Below are 9,068 nucleotides of genomic sequence, written 5' to 3' on the forward strand. Positions count from 1 at the left end.
TTAGGGAGTCGGGGCCGACCCCGAGTCCGGCTCAGGCGTCCTGCTTGGCCACCGGGGCCTAGGCCCCAAGGTCCGAGTGAGGCGGGCGCGGCGGTACCTGGTGGTCGGGGGAGGCACCGCTGCCGCTCCGCTAGCAGCTGAGGCCGCTCGGCTAGCTCTGCGTCCCGCTGCAGCTGCCGCGGCTGGAGGGCGAAGTGAAGGAGACACCGTTCCGCCCGCCGCAACCCTGTCCTCCCCCCGCCAGGACCCTGCCGCTGCCCCTGGGGCTGCCCACCGCGCCTGTCCCCGCAGCGCCGCCCGCTGCTCACTCCAACCTGCTCCGAGATGGCCACGTGTTCCGAGAGCACCGCTGCCCACGGGGTGTGCTCCCTCGGTCCCTCGGCAGGGGCAGGAAAAGCAGAAGCTGCCGGACCTCAAGTCAGGCAGCTACGAGGACAGCCCCTGAGGCGAGGGGGCGGGGAACGGCGGAGGCAGCGTGGAGGGGAACGCGCGGGCGAGGGATGGGTCAGAGGCCCCGCGCGCGCTCGTCACGGGCGGGGCGGGGCGGGGCTTCAGGCGCGTGCCTGCGCGGGGCTCAGCGCGACTGGGCGCGACTGAGCGCGCCGCCGCGCACCCCGGGTCAAGTACTTCTCTCCAACTCCCTTCGGAGAGTTTCGTACACCCTGTGCTTGGCACACCCTGCAGAGCCAATCCCCAGTCTAGGAGGGAGTCAGCTGAGCGTTACCCCTTCTACACTGAGCAAGTGCAGCGTGCGCTTCTGAAAGACTGTCTCTCTCTCCTGGCCCAGGGAGAAACGAGTGGGGCACAGAGACGCACCTCCCGCCCCTTGCGCACTCCCTCCTTCGTCCGCCTCCCACCACCGTGTAATCGCCATGCAGGGCGGGACTCGACCTGAGAGTCTCTCTTGGGTTGCCGCTCCCTAAACAGACGAGCACGTCTCAGGGTGCCCCGCCTTGCCCCGCACGCCCCCCTTCCCCGGCTCACGCCCTAGGGTTCCTTTTCTGACGCCTCCGTCTCGCTTAGAGGTGGGACTGCTTTACACACTCAGGGAACTGGAGCTGTCTTAGTGAGTCAAGCCTGCTAGAAAATTTAGGAATCATGCTGACCAAGCATTAGAATGCTGCACTCAAGTTCCCTGGGTATGCAGGAAGAGTGAGGGAGCCAAGGGAATAAGAAAAAGTGAGGCGTCTACTGAGATGGAAATAGAGTCAATTTAGGCTCCGGAATCGATCGCCAATTATCAGCGATTTATCCCCTTTGTACCCCAGTTTATTTATAGGTTTAAATGGGATGAAGTGGTCTTTAATAACCATTTGGCCATAGACTATGCGCAAAGCCTTTTGACCCCTGACTCTGGCTCTGAAAGCCACCTCAGCTCAAATGCTGACAAGGTTCCATCTCCTCCTAAACCAGGAAAAAAGGATAGCTAGACAGGCTTCCACAATGCAAAGCCGGATTAAAGCTGCAGCCTGGTGGATTTCCCTCCCACGAGCAAACCCCGCCAGCAATCTTGCCTAGTCATGGTTGGGATTAGTCATTGCAAAGGGTTAGAAGAAGGGAAGAGCCTTTGCTCTTAAAAGTTCAAGCACCAGAAGCACTGATAAATTCCTTCATTCAAGCTCAGACAGATTGGTCTGAAATCAGTCTGGTTCCACAGGGGACTGGTCTGCTCTGGCCATGTTTGATGCTACTGTGAGGCTAATGGCAGAGAATGCCATCCCATCACAACTGCAGCATAATATACCACCTCCCAGAAAAACCTAGACTCTGCTCAGCCACCTTCATTACCTGCAGTAGGGCTTAACACCCTGTGAACTATCTAGCATTTTTAACCCCCAGAGAATTTCACTGTGCCACAGAACACAGATCTGAGCCTTCACCCTCTACAACTCCAAGGAATGTGCACAATATCTAATAACCAGCAGCAGAATCATGGCAATTTATTTCAAAGTTGGATTCAGTAAATATATCTGAGTGCTTACCTCCAAAGCCATTTAGACCGAAACATCATTAGTAGCAGCCACCGCTTATAAAGCAACTACCTTTTGTCACCCACAAGGGAAGCAAAGTCCATTCAGACACAGCTCTTGCTCTCAAGGCACTTACAGTCAAGCATGTGGAGAGGTGTCAAGAATTGGGAAGAGTCCAAGATTTTCCCTATGTGCAAGCTAGCAAGTTAGCCTGCCACAGTTTCATAGGTTCATAGATGCTGGCAGAAGACATGAAACTTGAAGGTCAGACAAAGGACTTTATTATGTATGGCTCAGCAGGCAGCATAAGCTTCATGTTCACATCAGTTCCCCTTGCCCTCTGTGTTCCACAGGGGTAATGCAGAGCACCCTAGGTAGAAACTGCACACCATGCATTTGTGTCACAGCTGAGGAATCCTAAGCTCAGAAAACCTCCTGCCTTATCAGGAGCTGCTAACCTGCCCAGTCTTTGCCCCAGAGACATACATTATTATACTTCTCTGGAAATAAAATCTGCCCTCTGCCTCCTGTCCCAGAGGGAGTTACTACCCCTGTCTCCCAAGGCTGTTTGCTATGCGAACATTCTTAAGAAGATAGTTTGAGATAAAAGCTGTCACAAGACATGTAGAAATACCATGGAGAATTGCCCTACAAAGTAGGATGGAGAATTCAGGAGTTGCAAGGACGATGCTAAACATAAGCACAGAGTACTGTGGGCACAGTTAGACTGAGGAGACGCTTGCACTAAAGTTTGAAAGTAGGACTTATCAAAATTGGAAAGCCAACAGATCAAGGATGGAAAAGCAAAATTCTAGAAAGAGGCATATGCAAAGCCATACAGGGGCTTGAAGTGGCAAGAATCGCTTGGAAACCACAAGTAATTAAGTAAAGCTGGAAAAACCTGTAGAAAAATTTGCAAGATGGGGCTTCCCTGGTGGTGCAGTGGTTGAGAGTCCGCCTGCCGATGCAGGGGACACGGGTTCGTGACCCGGTCCGGGAAGATCCCACATGCCGCGGAGCAGCTAGGCCCGTGAGTCATAGCCGCTGAGCCTGGGCGTCCGGAGCCTGTGCTCCGCAACGGGAGAGGCCACAGCAGTGAGAGGCCTGGATACCGAAAAAAAAAAAAATTGCAATATGAGTCTAAAGATATTTGCTGGAGTCGAATGACTAAGGTCCTGAAAGCAGCAAGTAAGGAGGAGTCTAGGGTGGCAGGGAGCAACATTTTTGGCTTGAGCAGCTGGGAGGACAACGGTCTCCCTCATTGTTGGAAGGGCTATGGGAAGAGGGACAAGTGTGAAGATAAAGAGGATGATTCAATTTCAAATAAGTATGAGGAGCCAGGGACCACCAACTCTAAATAGAGTTGTCCTATAAGCAGCTGTCCTATAAGCAGAAGTCTAGGAGACAGGTCTGGAGAGGAGACATTGACATGAAAATTTTAGTTTTAATTATGACTAATCATGGGTGTGATTAAAGTCAATAAGCAATGTGATAGGAATAAAGATAGAAGTCTTAGGAGAATTGGTTGTTTCAGGGGCAAGTAGCAGAGGAGCTAATGAAGAAAACTGACAAGACTGGCTAGGAGGCTAAAAGAAAACTCAAGTGGAAGTACTTTCCTGGAAGCCAATGTGGGAAAGCAGTGGGTGGAAGAGGGAGTGCTGAACAGTGTCACATCCTGAGGAGTGGTCAAGTGAGGTCAAGACCGAATAAGTATAATATTAGTTGCCATTACTGTGTCACCAATCACCCCAAAACTTAATAGCTTAAAACAACAAGCATTTTATTATCCGAAACTTCCCGTGGGTCAAAAATTAAGCTTAGCTGGGTAGTTCTCACTTAGGGCCTCCCATGAGACTGTAGTCAATATATTAGTTGGGCTACAGTCATCTGAAGGGTTGACTGTGCTAAAGGATCTGCTTCCAAGGTGGCTCCCTCACGTGGCTCTCAGCAAGAGGCCTCCGTTCCTCACCATGTGGCTTTTTCCATAGGGCAGCTGCTTGAGCGTCCTCATGACATGGCCCCTGGCTTCTCCCACAGCAGGTGATCTGAGAGAGAGATGGAAGCCACAATGTCTTATATGATCCAGCCTCAGAAATCACACTGTCATTCCTGCCTTAGTCTATTTGTTAGAAGCGAATTACTAAGACCAGTCCACCCTCAAGGGAAGAGAAATTAGGCTCCTCCTTTTGAAAGGAGTATCAAAGAATTGTGGATATATTTTAAACTACCATAGTCAACACTCTGGTCACATTATTTACATTTCTTCTACACGGAAAATACACTAACTCCCTCCTAAAGCCTCCCCCAAACCTTCACATTTATAGCATCATCAAGAGGCTTGTCAGGTGTAGTTCCTTTAAGTACGGCAGCTCCAGTACAGTTCCTCTTAACCTGAAGTTCTATGAACTAAAGAGAATCTGCCTACCCCTACACATACACATATCCAACACACACGGAGAAGGTTAGGCACAAGATAACTGCTGAAGACACCCCTGGTCAAAAAGGGGAAACAGGACGTACGTGGAGTCCACAGCAGTTCTGAAATCCAGCCAGGTCAGTTTTCAAGATTCCTTTATTAGGACTCAGTCCTAATCCTGACTGTGCCAGATGAGGTCACATGGGAAGAGCCAGCCCTAGATACACACTCCTTCTCTTCCTGCCCCAGGCTCCGCCCCACAGTGTGAAGGGTACACCGTAGCCTGCACAGGCAAGGTCCATCCTCCCTCACATAGCTCACTCCTTGACCACCCCATGGGCTTAGCGGTGTGTCACTGGCAGTTCAATCCATGCTCCAGAGAAAGGACTCTGAGGACAAAGTCCATGCAGGCCCCAGAAGCAGGCTCAGGACTCTTTCAACAGGGAAAACTAAGATCTTCTGTATCCAGAGCTTGGTCCAGGTATGGAGAGGGTGAGCGTGGGCTTTGGTGGGCATGTTCCCTTGGCCCTGCAGACTCCTTACCCTAGAGGAATAGGCACCATCTGAGAAGGGTTAGACTGGGGCCCTCTAAAGTATGAGACTTGGAGTGGGGGCTCCTCTTGCCCGGGTCTTTGGGGCTTGGCACTGGGAATCTTTATACAATTGGAACAAACATTTATTGAGGTGAGACAAGAGAAAGAGAGAACCCTAAGCTGTCATTACAGTTAGAATGTGGGATGTTGGGGTGTAAGGTTTAGCAGTGGAGCATTCTGGGTGGGGAGTGGCCATGGAAGGGTGGAAGTGAAGTTCACTGGAGTTGAAGGTAGTCCAGGACAAGAGGTGAGGCTTGGTTGTTACAGCTACCTGCCCCCCACACATCCAATACACAATGGTGGAATAGGTACAGTTTGTTGGCAGGGATACTGAAGTTACCAGAATGTTGCTAGGATAAGAGGTAGGAAAACTGAGTCAGGTGCCAAAGTCCTCAGGGAACACAGGAAGTTGGCCATAAAGGATGACCTCAGTAGAGGATGGTAGAACTGATGGCATGAACCTCAAAGGAGGTGATTTTATAGCAGGGTGGAGGAATTAAGAAAGTGGCCATCCTTCCTGTCCCCAGGTCCAGCCCTAGGATGTGGGAGGGTGTGGGAGAATGAGCAGTCTTCCCTGGGATCCAATATATCAATGGAAAAAGGTAGTTTTTTGCCAAGGTGAGCAGAGTGAAAGAGCACCAAGTGGTGAAACTAAGGACTTAGGGTAGTTTGTTTACAATGGAACGAGGTTCTAGAGGGCTCCATGGGATAGGGTGGCAGGAAGAGCAGCAGTGGGAGGACAAACCAGGAAGAAGGAAGCACAGACAGGACTGACATGAAAACTAAGGAGAGCACAGATAAATAGAGGGACTTAAAATATTTGGGGGAGTTAAGACCCACAGTTGGGGGTGAGGGCCATTTTAGGATTAACTGGGCTCAAAACTCAAGCCCTTAGCTGTGAAAGAAATCCCTGAAATTGCACATAAGGGACAGTGTGCCTGGTTTTGTGCATACAACATTGGGCTGTCATTCTTAGGCACACTGAAGCATAAAAACCACTGATCTAGGCTGTCTATCAAGTCCCTGCAGTCCCTAGGGGAAAAGAGGAGCATTCTAAAGCTCTCCAGACACATGCAGTGTAGACTCCGTTTCTGATTTAGTATTTAATGTAAGATGTGACTATTAAAGCAGATACTGGAGTTACAGCTTAACAGTCAGGACACAAATTAAGTGCAAGTTTCATGCAGTTCCTCTCAATTGATATACCAGTGGTTCTGGGTTTGTATAGAGACTGATATGTAATAAAAGGACTTTGCTATTTATCATCCAGTCCAACCTGTGGTCTTGATCAGAATTCTAATTAAAACACTGATGAAACATTGTTTACTTCCTTGAAAAAGTTCACACCTTCCTATATGGGAAAGCCTAGCCCAAAGTGACAGGAAAAATGTAGAGTTTCCTGCTCAAGAAACTTCAGTGGTTCCCATTTATCTGTAGGATAAGGTCCTTGATATAAGGAAGATGGACCATTATCCTACTCTGCCTTCCATCACAGTCATGTTTCCCTCCTACCACCTGTACTAATTCAGGTCATACATTCCCAAATCACATTGTTTTTAGTATCATGGCCTTTGCTGTTCATCCCACCTGAAATGCTTTCCTGTCCCCACCATTTTTGAGTTAAACCCTCTGAACCCTTTTAAAGCCCAACTCAAATATACTCCCACCACAGTTTTTTCTGACCTACCAGTTACACGTCATTTTACTCCCTCTGAAATTCTATGGTATGTTTTACCTTATGGCATAAGGTATCAACATATATTTCCAATATTTTATTATGAAAATGTTCAAATACGCAGGGAAGTTGGAAGAATTGTAAAGTGAACCCCCATATATCCATTATCTAGAGTCTACATTTACCATTTTGCTATATTTGCTTTATCCCATATCTTTCCATCTATCCATTCATCAGTCCATTTCAAAGTCAATTGCAGATATCAGTATACTTCACTCCTAAATACTTCAGCATACATATAATTAACTAGAATTCAATATTTATGGTTTTTTAATTAAAATTTACCTACATGTTTTTAAAAAACACTCTGCCTTCCCTATCAAACTCTTTAATGGTGGGAACCATTTCTTACTTAACTTTATCCCACTCACCTCCCCACCCACCCATCCAGTAACTAATAATGATGACACTAGTAAGGATAAACACAATCAAAATAATCACAGCTAACACAATATCAAGCACTTCCTTTGTGCCGGTACTATTCTCAACACTTCATATGCTTTATTGAATTATTATAACAACCCTATGAACACAGGTACTATAAGCCTGTTACACCTGTTATAGATTAGAAACACAGAGGTCAGGTAACTAGCCCAGTATGCATAGATAGCTTTAAGTGGTGGAGACAAAATTTAAACCCAACTGTGAGTTAGGGCACATGCTCTTAACCATTCACATTGCCTCCCCATCGTCAAAGCCTTACCCCATGCAGGTAACTAATCATATTTATCGAATGTTCAGAGTCCACTGCTTTGTACCAGCCTTGTCATGGCCCATTAAGAGAGACAGTTGGCTTGAAAAATTTTCCCTGGTAGGTTTGTGATGAGGGCATGAGCTTCCACAATGAAGGTAAATGGGGGAGAGGGAAGCTAGCTTGTCCATAGACTTGTCACTGGGTCACCTATGAGAATGTCTCATGACTCACATCCCACGGCTGCCTGCATCTACTGTGTGGCTTCCCTGTGTCTGTAGGGCTGGTGCAGGAGGCAGTGGAAGGAGTGTGAGGGAGAGTTCTGAGGCCTGGGCAAGTCACAAGTGCAGTTTGACTGGCAGCTGCCTAGACACTCAGTACAGAGGGAAACTGATGAGGAAGCCAGCAGGACAATGGGCCATTATTTCTGGCTGTAGGAGGTTGGTCAGTTTGATACTGGGTGACCCACCCCTCCCAACAATTTGAGTTCTCCTAGTCCTTTGATTGGAAGTAAAGCAACTGGATTTCAAATGACTCACATGCTATTTCTGGAAACTGGGGGCAATCCCAGGACTGGTTCCGGCTGTTAAGTAATCAGGGATTAACTTTAAGGGTCACCCTCTTGCTCCAATCACCACTACACACCGCTGCCAGATAATACAACTCTGATTGTATGAATCCCCTCTTCAGAACCCCTCTATAAAGCAACCCAGGTTAAATACAGGTTAAAACCCTTCACCATATGGCTGATACCTAACTTTCTAAGCAAGCACAGAGTTTTGCTGCACAATAATCACACAGGGCATTAACAGAATTTACATACATAGAAAGAGCTCTGTAATCAAACAGGTGTGGGAACTGTTATATTAAACCAAGGTTAACCCATTTCTTTAAGTGGAACTTCACAGAGCCTTGAATTATTGTGCATGATGAGTCTCTGAAAGGAGAATGCAACAAATTTCCAGTTTTTTCAACAAGGATCTTGAGAGCCTAGTGTTCCATAGAATGTGTGCTATCTCAAATGTCACTCTCAACATAGCTACCCCTGAAATTTAACCAGTTTTTCTAAGGCTATCATGGCAGCCATGAAAAGGCACTCTTCACATCTGCTGCTATGAGGAGCATGGCAGATTCACTGCTCTGGCTGCTGCCCCTCTGGATCCAGTGAAGCCACACAAGCTGCTGCTGATGACCAAGCATGATGGGGGTATTCATGCAGGTCCATCCCTGCAAAACATGGGACTCGTTTAACAGGATGCCCCTTTGACCTGGCTGAAACTTTCTTAGAGCTACACTGCCATTTGAAACTCTTCTACCCAATCTTCTTCCTGTATCCAAATCTGAAGCTGCTACTGCTTTTTCTTCTTTATCTGTCTCCGGCATATCCCTCAGTAAATCTCTTGCACATTTAATTCCATCTTGGCATCTGCTGCTGAGAGGATGTAAACTAGCATACCTGTCTCAAATGTGCTTCTAAAGCCCTTCCAGATTCAGTTCCTCCTTGGAACCTCACATCACTTTTATGGAATCTGTTTCTATGGTCTGCATTGAGAGGCCTCCTGATACAGTAGGGAAGCTCATGGACTCTGGAAGACAGTATACCAGGTTCAAATCCCAACTCTGTCTGTCACTTGCTAGCAGTACAACCTTTAGGAATTTCCTC

Source organism: Pseudorca crassidens, chromosome 16, assembly GCF_039906515.1.
Source record: "Pseudorca crassidens isolate mPseCra1 chromosome 16, mPseCra1.hap1, whole genome shotgun sequence".
Taxonomy (NCBI): domain Eukaryota; kingdom Metazoa; phylum Chordata; class Mammalia; order Artiodactyla; family Delphinidae; genus Pseudorca; species Pseudorca crassidens.